Source organism: Schistocerca serialis, chromosome 10 (genome assembly GCF_023864345.2).
Source record: "Schistocerca serialis cubense isolate TAMUIC-IGC-003099 chromosome 10, iqSchSeri2.2, whole genome shotgun sequence".
Taxonomy (NCBI): domain Eukaryota; kingdom Metazoa; phylum Arthropoda; class Insecta; order Orthoptera; family Acrididae; genus Schistocerca; species Schistocerca serialis.
Window position 1 is genome coordinate 221,941,017 of NC_064647.1, and position 17,073 is coordinate 221,958,089.

Below are 17,073 nucleotides of genomic sequence, written 5' to 3' on the forward strand. Positions count from 1 at the left end.
AAAACCTCATTATCAGGGTTACAGCTTCTATGTATGAAATGTTAAAAACACTTCAGTTTAATTACTGTAAAAATTTTTAACACCGACATGTAGTTTATTGTGAAAATTTTGAACACTGACATGATTGCCTAGACATCAAGAGCAGCAACTCATGAGTTTCCATAATTCAAATTAAAAAACAAAAAATCATTTCATTCTAACAAATGAAAAATTACACAAACAGGTGCTTGGTTTTAGACACACACTTCCATGTTCAGACAACAGGTTACTGCTTCCATGCTGCTTCTGCAATCTGCCACTGACAATACTCAGAGCCGAATGATGTGATGATGATACAATTTTTCAGTGCTGTACATCAAGGAGATAAATCCTCCAGCCTCTGTGAAAATTTCTTTAAACCACATACCCAACAGCATATAAAAGCGGCAACTTGAAAAATGTCTAGTAAACCTCTAGTTTTATATATCACAGTACGCAGTTCAGTTCCAGTGGTCTGTGACTGTACCAAACTTAAATACAAGGGAGCCGATGAAAATAAATGCATTCTGAAGAAAAAGACCAACACCTGGATGTGACCTTTTGTGGCCTGAAAATCAATAAAAAACATTGTTACAACAAAATAAAAATTATACAATTGCTTTATCAATCTTCACAAAACCACTGTCATAAAATATAATCATGAGTCAAAATAAAATTAATATGTATTTCTATAGGCATAAGTGTGATTTGAAATTTAAATATAAAAATATATACATATACACTACTGTTGACAAGTTAACTTTCAAGTCACATTAATGAACCACCGACAGACAGCAGGTGACAACACTAGCTGTGGATTGTGTATAAAGGGGCACACACAAGACAGTACAGTTGGAAACAGAGTGATTTATCTGACATCCAAAAGGGTACCATCATTGGCATTTGGGCCAAAGGTGGAAGCACTTCTGATATATATCTATGTTTATTAACTGTTCTCATGTCGCTGTAACTAAATAGCATTGTGCATGGCAAAATGACACTATCCAAAAGTGGCACTGAGGCAGCTATGACGCACCATGGGCCATAGACAGGGGTGACTACAGCTGCAGAAATGTGTGCGAGTGAATAGCATGCAACTGTTGAGCAACTCACCACCCAGATGAACCGAGGGGCTACCAACTGCCTCTCCTCACTGACCATTCTGCAAATGTTGATGCGTATGAGCATCTGCAGCAAGTGCCTGGTTCTTGCACCCATGCTGACTGCTGTTCATTGACAATGAAGACTGGATTTTGCATGCCAGTACTGCAACTGAAGTCCACTGCGTGGCAACAGGTGGCCTTGTCAGATGACTCGTGTTTTATGATCCGTTGGATAGAAAGCAAATACTCTGCAATGATCATTAGAGCAGGGAGCATTATGGTCTGGCAAACATTTTCATGTCATTTCTTGGATGATATCATCATTCTGAATGGCACAATGGAGCAACCCAAGTATGAAACTGTCCTCAGGGACCATGCCCACCCATGAAAGCAATTTGTTTTTCCTCAGCAAAAGTGCACCTACCAGCAGGACAATTCACATGTACGTGTGTTGTTCGAAGAGCTCCAGGATGAGTGTATTGTATTCCCCTGTCCACCAAACTTTCCAGATGTAAACCCAACCGAGAATCCGTGGGACCACCTTGATGGCTCCACATCCCTGTTAGTACCTTCCAGAACCTCAGACCCCACTTGCATATCTGGCAGCTGTCTGCACTGCAAAATATGATTATTCAACCTATTGACAGGTGGTCATATTAACGTGCATGGACAACATTTGTTCGAGGTGGACTAGTTTCACTTGCTTGACATCACTCCTAATGCAAATGATATTCCTTTCACTTTATTTCTTTTCCTCTACCAATTCATATACCACAAGTACACAAAGTACAAAAATCCTTTTACATTCTGTGCTTTAATAATCCTTATTGATCAGTATGACAGACTTGGCTGACAACAGATAAGTTAATATTTTACACAAAAACAATTTTATTTAACGAAATTTTCAAAATGTAAAATTCTTTGATACTAGTTGAACTTAAAAATCCAGCTACAGAAGTAAGCATTTGTTTTATGACTGACATACCTACACCTCATATGAAAACTATATTTCTCTAATATGCCCTCTTCCAGAATTTCGTAATTCAATAAATTAGTAAAAGAAGTTGCTGCAGTTATTCAAATTCTAGAATGTAAATCTTTCAAAAATCAAATTTTACTGTCTTGTAGCCCTAATTTTGTCTGTATTCACGTCTATACATTCTTATCAGAAAAAAAACAAAATCTCAAATATAAAATTTTTGTTTCTAGAATGTTCTTGACGAGCTTTATCAGAAAATGCAGGAAAAACTGCACACCTCCAAAGACTCCTTACTCCTGAAAACATAACCTAATATTAATACCATTTGATTTGAAGAATACACAGCTGATCAAAATAACTTCATTACCAATTGTGAATAACTACCTATCATTCATATCTTTTGTATTGTCACTGAATATGTAATTGGTTTTTATTTCAATATTTCATACACATCATCTTACAAGATTCTTTCAGTAGGTGCAGTGGGCCATGCCACAGTAAGTCCTTGCTGATCATTCTTTCACAAATGTTGCCAGAGTCACTGTTCTGTCTGATATCTTCAAAAACAGTACCGTCATACTAGAAACAGGCTGCATTTTGTGAAGTATTTAAAAAATGCTCCATTATTCTGTAAAATTGAAAGATTCTGCTAAAAGAACACTGATCGTCAATATTGCATTTTACAAAAATGAATGTGCATTGACAGTGAAGTCACACTGAAAGTATTGTCTCGGTTCTTCATAACTGTTTCGAGTACTTATTTGTTCACAGCCCTCGTAAATGCACCTTTAAGGATGCTTCTATCTCCTTGTAAGTCACAAGTCAGTCATGCTGGTCTCAGCATAAATGCTTTCTTTTTTTCTTTTAAACAACAAACAATTTTGACTGACCTTCATGAAATTAATCTCCGACTTTCTAAAGAAATTCTGCAAATGAACTGTAACCACATGACTGACAGCCAAGAGTTGAAGGAAATGGTCGGTGGCGCATTGTTGTCAAGTTAGCCCTGTTCAAAAATTATAAGAAATCATCTAATGAAAGAAAATCTTCATGACATTACCAGTTTATCACAACACTGCTACTTTAAACAATCCCAGTGAACAGACTAGTTGGTCAATTACTGAGCTGCCATTTTTAAAAGTAAGAAAGCATTTTAAAATCTTATCAAGATATGATGGACATTGGTGAAGCTTTGACAGTACTTCAACAATATTAGGAAAAGCATAGACTGCTTCTCACCATAAAGATGACAATTCCAAGTGCTCACAGGCACACCAAAAAGACCAGTACACATTCAGCTTTCAGCCAAAACCTTCTTCAGAAAAAGGTGGGCGGGTGCGCGCGTGTGCACAACCCCCCCCCCCCCCCCACACACACACACAAAAAGCACACTCACCTCAAGCACATATGACCACCATATGTAGCAGTCCCAACTGAAACGTGTTCTGGTTGGAGCTGCCAGAGATAGTGACCACGTTTGTGTGACATGTGCTTGCTTAAATGAATGTGTGTGTGTGTGTTCTCTTTCCTGAAGAAGGCTTTGACCGCAAGCTGAGTGTGTCCTCCTGCAACTCAACATGTCACCTTTATGGTGAGTTGAAATCTATCCTTTTCTTAATATTTTTTATATTCCAACCTCGACTTTCCGTTATTTGACAGTACTTCATTATAGGTAACAGCACCATCTACGAAAATTCTAAGATTGCTATTAATGATGTGTGGCACACCATTAACATATATCATGAACAGCAATGGCTCCACCATACTCGCCTGTGGGTTGAAGAGGATGAAATTAAAATACATCTTGTTTCTTGAAGTGATGTTTGAAACTTTCCCGCCGTACTGATTGTTCCATAAAAACACAGGAGAACTGCCGTAAGTCAGTAACATCTTGCCATGATATTTCAGCACAAAGTCTTTTGGCCATCTTCAGGTGAGTATAGCTGTAGAAGTACTGGCAAATAATCGCTGAGCTCTGCTATTTAAAGCCAAAGGGGGCTGCATTGTGCATATGCTGCGCATGTACTGTTTAGTGTGCACATTCACAACTCCGTGCGCTGCGCCTGGCGCCCTCCGCAGTGGAAACTTGGCATTTCGATATCAGATCGATCTTCATCTTTATACCAATAACTACGTTGACTACGAAGTTCCTCTACAACAGGATTCCAAGCGGAATTTAACTGGTAACCGCTATCTCGATTGATGAGAGACTCGCTGTCTGACAATTTTATTTCTATGGATTCATTTATAATTGAACTCCAGAAATTTGATGTTTGAACCACAATTTTTGTAACATTGTAATTCATGGAATGGCCAGTAGAAATACAATGTTCAGCAATTGCAGACTTGGTAGGTTGGAGAAGACGAGTATGCCGCTGGTGTTCCACAATACGTTCCTGTACCATTCTTGTTGCTGCCCTATATATGACTTGCCGCAATCACACGGAATCTTGTAGACACCTGATTTATGTAGGCCCAGATCATCCTTAAAGGATCCCACCAGTGATGATATTTTCAGAGGAGGGTGAAAGATGACTCTAACTTGATGCTTCCTCAATATTCTACCTATCTGTGACGAGATGTTCCCAATAAAAGGTAGATAAGCCATTGACCTGAAGACCTCTTCTTCTTCCCTGTTGTGTCATTTGTAGGACTGCATAGCTCTGTTACTTGCTTAGTTGAAAAGCCATTCATCATGAATACTTTTTGCAGGTGTTTCAGTTCCACTTGAAGACTGTTGACGTCAGAAATAGTATGGGCACGGTGGATTAAAGTTTTAAGGACACCCATTGTTTGTTCTGGATGATGGCAACTGGTAGCTTGCAGATACAAATCTGTATGGGTCGGTTTTCTATACACCGAATGACCAAGTGTGCCATCATTCTTGCGCCGTACCAGAACATCTAAAAATGGCAAACAACCATATTTTTCAGTTTCCATAGTAAACTTAATATTTTCATGTATGGAATTCATATGATGTAAAAATTCTGGGAGACGGTCCACGCCATGAGGCCATACTATAAAGGTGTCATCCACATAATGCCAAAACACTGTCGGTTTAAAAGTGGCAGAGTTGAGAGCTCTCTCTTCAAAACCTTCCATAAAAAGATTTGCCAGCAGGGGAGACAAAGGACTCCCCGTGACGACACCGTCAGATTGTTCATAAAATTCATTGTTGAATGTAAAATATGTAGAAGAGAGAGTATGCTCAAACAACGTTGTAATATGTGCATCAAACATATTACCATCAGGTGTAATGAATCTAGAAGAGGCACCTTGGTAAAGAGAGAAACCACGTCAAGGCTGACCAGCAAATCGTTACTTTGCAGCTGTAAAGACTGAATATGGCTGATAAAATCACTAGAGATTTTAATGTGATGAGGGCATTTGCCTATAACTAGTTTAGGCAGTGATGCCAGAAACTTTGCTATGTTGTAGGTGGCTGCCCCAATGTTGCTCATGATTGGATGTAATGGTACATTTTCCTTACAGATCTTTGGCAGTCCATATAGCCTGGGAGGAACCGCACTATTTGGTTTCAAGCTCTTGATGACCTCCTTCAATAGAGAACTATTTGACAAGAGTTCTGCTGTTTTTCGCATAACTCGGTTCGTGGGGTCCTTATCAATTTTGTGATAGGTGGAATCACATAATACAACATTGATCTTATTGATGTAATCATCCTTTGTCATAAGAACTGTAGAATTTCCTTTGTCCGATTTTAAGACAACTGTATCCACATCTGCTCTTAAATTACAGAGAGCTCTCCTTTCCATAGGTGAGATATTACTCTTCATAGGTGCACCTCTAGTCAGCACATGACAAGACTCATGTCAGACATCCTCCGCTTTATCTGTATCAAGATGGCATGCAGCTTCTTCAATGGCACTGACAAAGTCTACAAATGGTGGTGAAACAGGTGTGGGGGCAAAATTCAGACCTTTTTCTAACAAAGACATAGTCGCATCATCAAAATCTTTCTCTGTCAAATTAACAACAGATCCTCAAGGAGCCTCCTGTTGTAGAGAAACTTTGTAGTCAACGTAGTTATCGGTATAAAGATGAAGATCGATCTGATAACGAAATGCCAAGTTTTCACCGTGGAGGGCGCCAGGCGCAGTGCACGGAGTTTTGAACGCACACACTAAACAGTACATGCGCAGCACATGCGCAATGCAGCCCCCTTTGGCTTTAAATAGCAGAGCTCAGCGCGTATTCGCCAGTACTTCTACAGCTGTACTCACCTGAAGATGGCCAAAAGACTTTGTGCCGAAATATTGTGGCAAGATGTTACTGACTTATGGCAGTTCTTGTTGTGACTTGGCAAGACAGCCAAGAAACTAGGAGGTGAAGCCGAAAGGCACGCGTTTAAGCTCACGCAGGCTGGCATGAGGTCTGGAACAGTTAAAGGATTTGAGTCTAGCAAATAAAGTACGTAGCTGTTGGAATACTTAACTTTAATCCATAATGGGTGAACATTGGTCTGACGGTACATGCATCACAAGATAAATAGCAATTGATAATGGTGCCTTGCTAGGTCGTAGCAAATGACGTAGCTGAAGGCTATGCTAACTATTGTCTCGGCAAATGAGAGCGTAATTTGTCAGTGAACCATCACTAGCAAAGTCGGCTGTACAACTGGGGCAAGTGCTAGGAAGTCTCTCTAGACCTGCCGTGTGGCGGCGCTCGGTCTGCAATCACTGATAGTGGCGACACGCGGGCCCGACGTATACTAACGGACCGCGGCCGATTTAAAGGCTACCATCTAGCAAGTGTGGTGTCTGGCGGTGACACCACAGTTCTCCCGTGTTTTTATGGAACATTTTGTTTCTGTTCAGAAGCACGTGCAGCTTCCAGACACATGGAATAGTTTTATTTTGAATCAGGGCTTTCAGGACATTATGAGTAAACTGCAAGGTGGGTTTCACATGACAAATGTTTTCAGAATCCGTACTGGCTGTCAGCCATTTTGCTCAAGGTACCTCTTTATGTTTGAGTCTAGATCAAGTCCCAACATTCTGCTACATATGAATGTTACTGGTATTGGACAGCTCTGAGTATCATTTCTATTGCTCTCCTTGTAGACAAATGTGACCTCTGCTTTCTTCAAACTACTGGGTACAGATTTTTGTTTGTGGGATCTACACTATGGTATGGTTACAGGAGGCGTTAACTTAGCTGCAAATTGAGTATACAATTTGACAGGGATTCCCATGGGCCCTGTTCAGTTTTATATACTTTAGCTGTTTCTCAATGCCATTGACATTAATACCTATTTCACTTATCTTTGCAGTGGAGTTAATATTAAACTGGGTTATTAATCCTGGGTTTTGCTTTGTAAAGGAACACTTTAAAATAGATTTCAGCATTCTGCTTTTGCTTTGTTACCTCCAATTTCTATTTCTGTGTCATCTATGAGTCCTGTGCACTAAATTTGGTGCCCCTGACAGCCTTTACATATGTTGTCTCAGTAACCTCCATGTTCCTCTACTCTATTGCGCTTCACTAACTCCTGCCTATATATCAACATAGCACCAAAGTTATTGTCTTGTCCCTAGCGAATGAGACAGGACCTGAAATTATGGATAGCAAAGCAAAACCTGAAATCCTTAAATCTGTTTGTGAATGCTCCTTTATAAATGAAAGTCAGGGAGAACTGTCCCGATTTAATCCTCATACCAATGTAAAGATAAGTGATGCAAATATTAATTTCAGTGGGGTTGAGAAGCAGCTGAAATCATTAACATTGAACAAAGCTCAGAGGTGTATTGGAATCCTTATTAGATTCTGTATTGAATTTGTGGCCTAATTAGCCCCTCTTCTAACTAAAACGTATTATAGATCGCTTAAACAAAAAACCGTTCCCAGTAGGTGGAAGAAAGCACAGATAACCCCATATATAAAAAGGGCAATAGACGCAATCCACAAAACTGTTGTCTAATATCCATGACACTAATTTGTTGTAGAATATTAGAACATATTTAGAGTTGAAACATAATCAGGTAGGCCTGTATTGAATGGAATGACCTTGCCAACCAGCATGGATTCTGAAAACATTGACCATGTGAAACCCAAGTTGCACTTTCCTCAACTGACACACTTACAGTATTGGATCAAGGCAGTCAGGTAGATGGAATATTGGTTGACTTCAGAAAAGCATTTGACTCAGTACCACTCCTACACATACTGTCAAAAGTTTGATCGTACAGGATGGCAAGTGAAATGTTTGACTGGATTGAGGACTTTTTGGTAGGGAGGACACAGCATGTTACCTGGGATGGAGAGTCATCGCCAAATGTCGAAGTAAATTTGGGTGTGTCCCAGGGAAGTGTTTTGGGACCGTTGCTGTTCATGTTGTATATTAATGACCTCGTAACAATATTATTAGAAACCTCAGTCTTTTTGCAGGTAATGCAGTTGTCGTTAATGAATATTCAATTAGATCTTAATAAGATTTCAAAATATTGCAAAGGTTGGCAACTTGATTTCAATGTTCAGAAATGTGAAATAGAGCACTTCACAAAACGAAAAAAATGTACTATCCTGTGACCATAATGTCAGTGAGTCGCAGTCGAAATTGGCTAACTCATGCAAATACCTAGGTGTAACACTGAGTAGTATATGAAAAAGAATGATCATATAGGCTCAGTTGTGGTTCAAGCAGATGGTAGACTTCGATTTGTTAGTAGAATACTGGGGAAGTGCAATCAGTGTACAAAGGATATGGGTTACAAATCACTTGTATGACCAGTTGTAAAATATTGCTCAAACGTGAGAGACCAGTGCAAAATAGGACTAACAAGGGACAGTGAGCATGTACAGAGAAGGGCAGCACAAATGGATATAGGTTCATTTGACCTGTGGGAGAGAGTTGTGGTGATGCGGAAGAAACTGAACTGGCAGACACTCGAAGACACACAAATTATTCCAACAAAGTCTACTAAAAAAGTTTCATGAACCAGCTTTAAATGATGACTCTAAGAATACACTCCCCCCCTCCCCCTACATATTGCTCACATAGGGAATGAGGACAAGATTAGAATAATTACAGCACACACACACAGGCATTAAAACCTTCTCCCTGAAGGCCTAATGGTACCGACTGGCCGCTGTGTCATCCTCCACCCACAGACGTCGCTGGATGCGGACCTGGAGGGGTAGTATGTCAGTTTATGAAACCTATGTGAATGGTGTGGGAAGAAACCCTATTAATTGGTACAGTGGAACTTCACAGGGGTTTGCAGAGTGTGGATGTAGACATAGCCCTGACATTGAAGATATTTGTTTGCTTTTTCATCCGAAAACTTCTGTACGTCTCTGTTGAAATTTCTAATGATGAGACCTGAAAAACCACCATGCTACAAATCAAGCTGGAGGATTTGGTGAACACTGAATTGCATCAGCATGCATGGAGCACTGTGCTAAACAAGTCTACTTATGTGGGTCCTCGAACATGATGCAAACAAATGCAACTATGGTGAAGTCTAAAACATGGAACATTGTCTACAATGTCGAACTGGTGCACAAAATGTACCCATGATGACCTAAGGCTTGAAAAGATACAAGCATTGGACATGGCCTGATACTAGGCTGTAAACTTAAAAATACTTTTTCTGGGCACAAGATTGTTAATTTGGTTCAGTACAACAATATATTTTATGAATGATTTGTATATTCAATTTATTTTCACAACTTCGTCCGTTACACAACTCTTTCATTGTGTCATTTAATTCACCTGTCGGAACAATATTAAAATTCAAGATTTTACTGCTCCAAAAACTTGCACCCTTGCGGTGGTGTCATATTGGGTTCCATGCGACACCCCTCCCCCTTCCCAATCCTGGAGCCAGACCTGCTTATACCACATAAATGTAATTGATTGTCAAGGAAACTGCTACTTTCAAACCAGCTGCTGCCTCCTTCGTTTCAGTATATAGCAGCTATTTGATTTCTATTATTGTGGTAACTTTGTATTTACTTGATTAAATTTGCATTTTTCGATTATAATATTTGTACATGTGTAAATATTGAGTCCTGTTGGTAGTACTTATTTCCTGTCATGTAACTTTGTAGCAAAAATGGTTCTTATTGCTCACTTCTGCTGAACAAACACTTTGTTTACTTTAGATCAAATTAATTATCAAATGGTTCTATTTGTATAAACTGATTAATTTTGCAGATTATAAGTATTATAAATTCTCAAACAAAAGGATCCACTTCAAAGGCGATATAAAAAGGTAAGTGCAATTATTCTCTTTTGTAGTTGAAACTGTTTAAAATGCTTATCATTTTACTTCAAATTATATTATATTCATTGATTTTAGTAGAATGAATAAAAATTTGCTTCAGGCAAAATGTCATTGTTGCCTAATGGAGGTCTTGCTAGCAAATGACCAGGTATGTAGTTAACGTTCATATTAAAGAAATTACTTTGTGAAAAATAAATTACACTTGGAATTACGACACAGGATCATTTTTTTAAGAATGATAAAATATAATGACAGAGCACTTACTGCACTCAGTCTTAGTTTTTTGGTGTAATTGCACGATATTCAAACTTAAGTATTAGTAACTGTTACATGGCATTCCACAAGCAGGAGCATCACTTGATAATATTGTTATGTTCTTTAAAGAGCATTCAGTCAGACACCAAAGTTCGCCCTGGCATCTTTGTCAGGTGCCTCCAGTACCACTGCTGCCATCACTAATCACGGCCGTCAGCAGCCACTTCACAATCTTAGCCACGGTTTCTTTGGATCGAGTGACAGCTGCTGTGTTCTCCCCATCTCATTGGACCCCTCATGTTGCCCAGCAGGGTGCACTGATGCCTGATCTAACTGTTGAAGGAGGAACAGGTGTTGTGTATCAGTTGTAGACTGAGTACATATTCTGCCAGTACACCATCTTCATTCTCAGAGTTGCTTACCCTTGGCATGCAGGCCTCTCTCCTCTGGGGGCTGATCATTATTACCACAAGTACATCACATGTTACAGGCACCATTCTGTATATAAACAGTTTCCTGATAATCCTTCTGTTAGAAGTGTCACCAGAGGGTACCAGCCATGGTTCTCAGCAGACTTTCTTGGGATAATTTACATATGTCTTAGAGGGTCTACCATTTCAGTTCCGCCGATGTCTGTGTGACACTCTCCTATGGAATAAACAAACCTGTAACAATTTGTGCTGCCCCTCCTTGTATACATTCAATATCCCCTGTTAGTCCTATCTGGTACGGGTCTGACACACATGAGCAATATTCTAAGATGGATCACATGACTGATTGCTTTTCAATCTCTTTTGTAGACTGATTGCACTTCCCCAGTATTCTACCAATCAACTGAAATCTACCACCTGCTTTACCCACGACTGAACCTATGCGATCATATCATTTCATATACCCACAGAGTGGTACACTCACGCATTTGTATGAGTTGGTAGATACCAACAGTGACTCATTGATATTATAGATATAGAATACTACATATTTTTCCTTTTTTGAAGTGCACAGTTTGACATTTCTGAACATTTAGAACAAGTTGCCAATCTCTGCCCCATATTGCAATCTTATCAAGAGGTGACTGAATATCTATGCAGCTTGTCTCAGACAGTACTTTGTTATACATAACTGCATCATTTGCAAAAAGCCTGATTTTACTAATAATATGGTCTGCAAGGTCATTAATATAGAATACTAAAAACAAGGGTCCAACACACTTCCCTGGAGCACACCCAGTTACTTATAAATCTGATGATGACTCTCCATCTAAGATAAAATGCTGTGTCCTCCCTACAAAAAAGTTCTCAATTCAGTCACAAATTTCACTTGATACCCCATATGACTGTATTTTTGACAATAAGTGTAGTTGCGGTACTGAGACAAATGCTTCTTCGAAATCAAAACACACTGCATCTACCTGGTTGCCTTCATCCGAGGCTTTCAATATGTGATATGAGAAAAGAGCAAGTTGGGTTTCACATGATCAATGTTTTCGAAAACCCTGTTAGCTGGCACTGAGGACACCATTCTGTTCAAAATACCTCATTATGTCTGAGCTCAGAATATGTTCTAAGATTCTACAAGAAATCAACGTCATAGATACTGGATGGTAGTGTTGTGGATCGCTTCTATTACTCTTCTTGTAGACATGTGTGACCAGAGTCTTTTTCCAAGACCTGGGCATGGTTTTTTGTTTGAGGGATCTACGACAGATTATAGTGAGAAGAGAGGCTAATTCAGACACAAATTCGGTACAGAATCTGACAGGGATTCCATCGTGCTCTGGAGCTTTGTTCAGTTTTAGTGATATCAGCTGTTTCTCAACATCACTGACACAAATACTTATTTCATTCACCTTTTCAGTGGTACAAGGATTAATTGGGGCAATTCTCTTGGGTTTTCCTTTGTAAACGAACATTTACAGAGTCAAGCATTTCAGCTTTTGCTTTGTTACCCTCAATTTCAGTTGCTGTCTCATTCACTAAAGACTGGATATTAACTTGGGTGCCACTAACAGCCTTTGCATATGACCAGAATTTCTTAGGATTTTGTGAAATGTCATTTGATAATATTCTGCTACGGTAGTCATTTAAGGCATCAAGCATTGCTCTCTTGACAGCCATTGTGATTCATTTAGTATCTCTCTGTCTATAGCCCTACAATTTTTTTCATCCCTATTATGCAATAATCTGTTTCTTTAGAAGTTTCTTTCAGTGACTGTATTCCATGGAGGTTCCCTCACATTGTGAATTGCTCTACTAAATACTTACCTATGCAGCATGTGGTCAATTATTCTTCTAATTTGAGTCAGACTTCCTCTACATGCTCCTGCCCTCTGCTGAAAGTTCGAAGATCCTCTTTGAGATAAAAACTGATTTATTTATCTAGTTTACTGAACACATCCATCTTTCTACTTGTTTTACTTGTCCTATGTCCTTAGGTAATTATTGTTCCCACAACCGTGTCATGGTCACTGATACCTGTGTCGATGTGGACAGCCTCAAAGATGTCAAGTCTATTTGAAGCCATTAGATCAAATATATTTCTATTGTGACTGGTTCCCTAAATATCTGTTCTAGGTAGCTTTCAGTGAAGGCTTTGAAGGCTTTTAGTACAATTTCACAGGATGGCTTACCACACCAACCACTAACAAAAGTGTAATTTCCCCAATTAATTGTTAGCTGATTTAAGTCTCCACCAATGATAACACTGTGATTGGGGAACTTGGGTACGAATGAACAGAGGTTTTCTCAGAACTTTGTGGTTACATGAGGAGACGAGTCTGGTGGGCAAGAGAAGGATCCAATTATCATTTTATACCCACCTCTGATACTGAGTCTTGTCTAGTCAGGCTCACATGCAGTTTCAGTTTCTACCTCAGTGGATCTGAGTTTTTTGTCTACAGTGACAAACACACCGTTTCCATTTCCCATTTGCCTATCCTTTTGATATACATTTGATTTTTCCTCAAAAATCTCACTGTTGTCGATTTCAGGTTTCAAGCAGCTTTCATTGAGCTTCATCGGTTTTCACGAGCACTTCAAACTCTGGTACTTTATTACGAATGCTTCAGCAGTTTACCACCTCTCACCTGTGGGAGGCATTTCTTTCAGTCTTGCACTTATACTTCTGGGATTCCTACACCCCTGGACGAAGAGCCGTCTAATCTAAAAAAAGAACCTCTTGGGTGCACCGCACAGTCAGTAACCTGAGTAGCAGCCTCTGTTGTCTAGTGCACATCTGACCTGTTTATAGGGACCCTACAGTTCACAACGCTATGGCACTGGTCCAGGAAGTCGCTTGTCACAGAACTTCCGAAGTGTCTGGTTCAGTCCTTCCATTCAACACACAACCGAAGGGCCACGATCAGTTCTGGAGACAATGCTGCATATTGTGAGATCATTGAGACTTAATGCACAAAGCCGGTCTCCTCAACTTTCTCTGCCAGTCGCTGGAATGACCCAAGTGTCACTTCAGGGCCCAGACGAAAGGCATCCTGTGTTCCTATGTGCACCAGAATCGTCAGTTTGTTGCACTCTGTTCCCTAAATGGTTGCTGGAATAGCCTCATACTGAGTGTACCTCGTGTTCTTTCCTGTCCCTCGCTGGCATTTCCCGAAAGGATACAATCATTCGCCATACATTTGGATTGCCAATGATTTATAGACCCCTACCCTTTCGTGTTTTCCCAAAACAGGTGAAGTGAGTCCCACTGGCTCAGTTTGTTTAAGTGAAAGACAGCACTTTAAACTTGGTAGTTATGGGGATTGGTATAACACCTTGAGTCTTCCCTGGCCCAAGTCCACCCTCCACGTGACGCCTAGATCCACCATTGACATGCTACTCGCAGGGAAGTGGACGAGTAATGACAGATGCAGTACTGTTTGCAGAGGAGACAAGATATACACCAAGAGGAGTGTACTTAATGTACCTCTGGTACAGTTAGCACAGGTACACGACACTCGGCTGCTCTTCCAACACACTGATTCACCACAGCTGACAATCGTTTTACAGTAGTCGGGGTGATTTTCAGGTGTTTACAAATGTCAACTAACACACCCCATGTCTGGTAACAGCAATCCCAGTGGAGCTGCATTTTGGCTGTTGCAGTATATTGCAGGTCAGTGAACAAACCTGCTGATTATTTCTTAATCTGAGCTAAAAAGGTGCTAATTCCCCATAAAGACTGAAGCAGATACACAAAAAGAGATTTCTGTTGAGACAACACAAAGAAGTTATAGAATTCACTAGTTTCCTAAAATATTTTTATGTTAATTACAGTTGTTAGCAAACTGGAAAACAGATTTAATTTATGATAAATGCAGATAATATATATGACTGAACAACGATACCCCTATTGTCCCTAAAACTTTTGAAAGAGCACAATCTAACTTAAGCCTACAATTGACGATAACAACACTAGTTTATCGCAGAGCTTGTGGATGCTCGAAATTTCACAATATATCATAAAACAAATGGCTATCGATACAGTCAGTGAAGGATTACACAGGAGAAGTGAAGCAAACAGTAACACGTGAATACTGAATTTAAAATTATCACATGATCTTGTGCAAGCAGTCTCACACAAGGGGAGATTCGAAAGCCGGCTTTTATATGTAAATAAATTTGTGTATTGCACGGGTTTTTCACTTAGTAAGTTCATCTCGATCAAAATAACGAAACTGTGTAGCACCAACAAAGCACATAATCTGCTAACAATCTTTCAGTTATTATCAAAACTGTCCCTGAATGTGAATTTGTGCCATTAAGTAACTGTCCCTAAATTAAACTTGAGAATCAGCATTATTACAGAATGCCTTACACACATGGGGCTTAACAGTAATGGCAAAGGCCATAACAGGAGGAATTTCTCCCTTTTAAATTACAACAGTGTTGGAATATTATTTGTTTTATCAAAGTTTTGTTTGTCTTTTTAAAATAATGAATTGCAGATTTTATGAGATCTATTCACCTGTAACTTGTTTATTTCAATATAATGAGAAATAATTAGCTAGTGGCTAATGTAACAGTATCAAAATTTAGTATATGATGAAAACCATTTTATTTTTGCAAACAGCAATGTTTGACCCATTTGTCTGATAGACTGAAGCAGTTTCAGTAGAGCACAGGATCAGTATTACTCTAGGTGACTTGGCCACAACAGCCAATAAGGTTACAATCTCGAAGAACTTTGTACATCAGGTGCAGGATGAAACAAGTTTAGAAGAGACACTTGAACCTCTCTCAGAAAAGGGAGAGAAAGATTTTTGCTGAAAATGACAAGTTCTTTTCCATTCTACATTATTTTTTTGGTGCAGACCAATTCAGTTGTAGCAATGGGGACCTGCAAGAGTAGCAAGTCATCAGATGAAACATTGCAGGAAGCTCTAAAGTTAGACTAACTTGTGGCAAAACAGGGTACAAAATCTTGCTAGAAAACAAATGACCTTTCTCTTCAGACAGAACCCTCAGGTGTACACTACAGAATGTAAAGTTTAGATCTGGAGTACTGAGAGAACACATTGGTTCCCTCAAGATCAAAATGCATCTCATGTTACCAGAAGTAAAACATGCAATTCTTATGATAGTGAGTTTAGTTTGACTCCACCATTGGACTAATAACCGAGCATTGGCTGCATCATTTGTAATGTTAGTATACCACCTGCAAAATTTTGTTCAGAAAATGTAGCCTCATCCATTAGTTTTTATGCTGGGTGGTTTTACAAGATGGAAGCATGCAATAAGTTGCAATTATACTTGGCCTTCTTTTCAAAGTTCATATGTCAAGAACACAATTGTTGCACATGTAAACGAATGGGAGACATTCGGTATGAAAATTCATCATGTGGTATCTGATATGTGTGGGCAAAATCAAGGTCTATGGCTAGAGTTCTAAACTACTGCAGGTAGGTTTATGAAATTAATGCACTCTGGGTAGCATCCTGATGAAAAGAGGAAGCTTATTTTGCTAGCTGATCCAACACATTTTAAAATGTTTGAGAAACAACTTTATCATTGGGCAATCACTCTTCCTTCCCCAAAATGTTATTGGAAACTACTGTGGTTGACTGAGAAATGGTTTGGTTACTTCTGATTAATATTCAGACTGACCCTGCCATTGAGTATGCTGTCAAGACAGGGAAACTTCTGAGGAATGCTTCGATCACAATATAGCTCTTAAAGGATGTTTGTAACCTGTTTTGTCTCATGACATCCAGAGGTCCAACTATGGCAACTGCTGGTAGTAATAAACAAATATAAGCAGTCAGGCAGATATAAGGATAAAAAGTGCCTGTTTACAGCCTTTTGTGTGTTGTGCTTCACCACCACCTTCGTTCCCTGCTTGTGTTGCTGTCCTTTTATATTTTTGCTGTCTGGTCCCAAAAGTATTTGTAACTATCAGTATGTCACTTGATACGGGAAACATATACATTACTTCATTACAAACTCGATTTGTTAACGAGTATATTCATTCA

At 39.3% G+C, this 17,073-nt stretch overlaps 1 protein-coding gene across 1 annotated transcript in view; it reads right to left on the reverse strand.

Moving 5' to 3' along the window:
* Window positions 1-390: 390 nt before the first annotated feature.
* Window positions 391-17,073, reverse strand: part of LOC126425040 (transmembrane protein 50B) — a 515,390-nt gene continuing 498,707 nt past the window's right edge. Inside the window, exon 5 of the mRNA XM_050087947.1 lies at window positions 391-450. The gene's annotated coding sequence lies outside the window, so the exon portion shown is untranslated. The remainder of the gene's footprint in view (window positions 451-17,073) is intronic.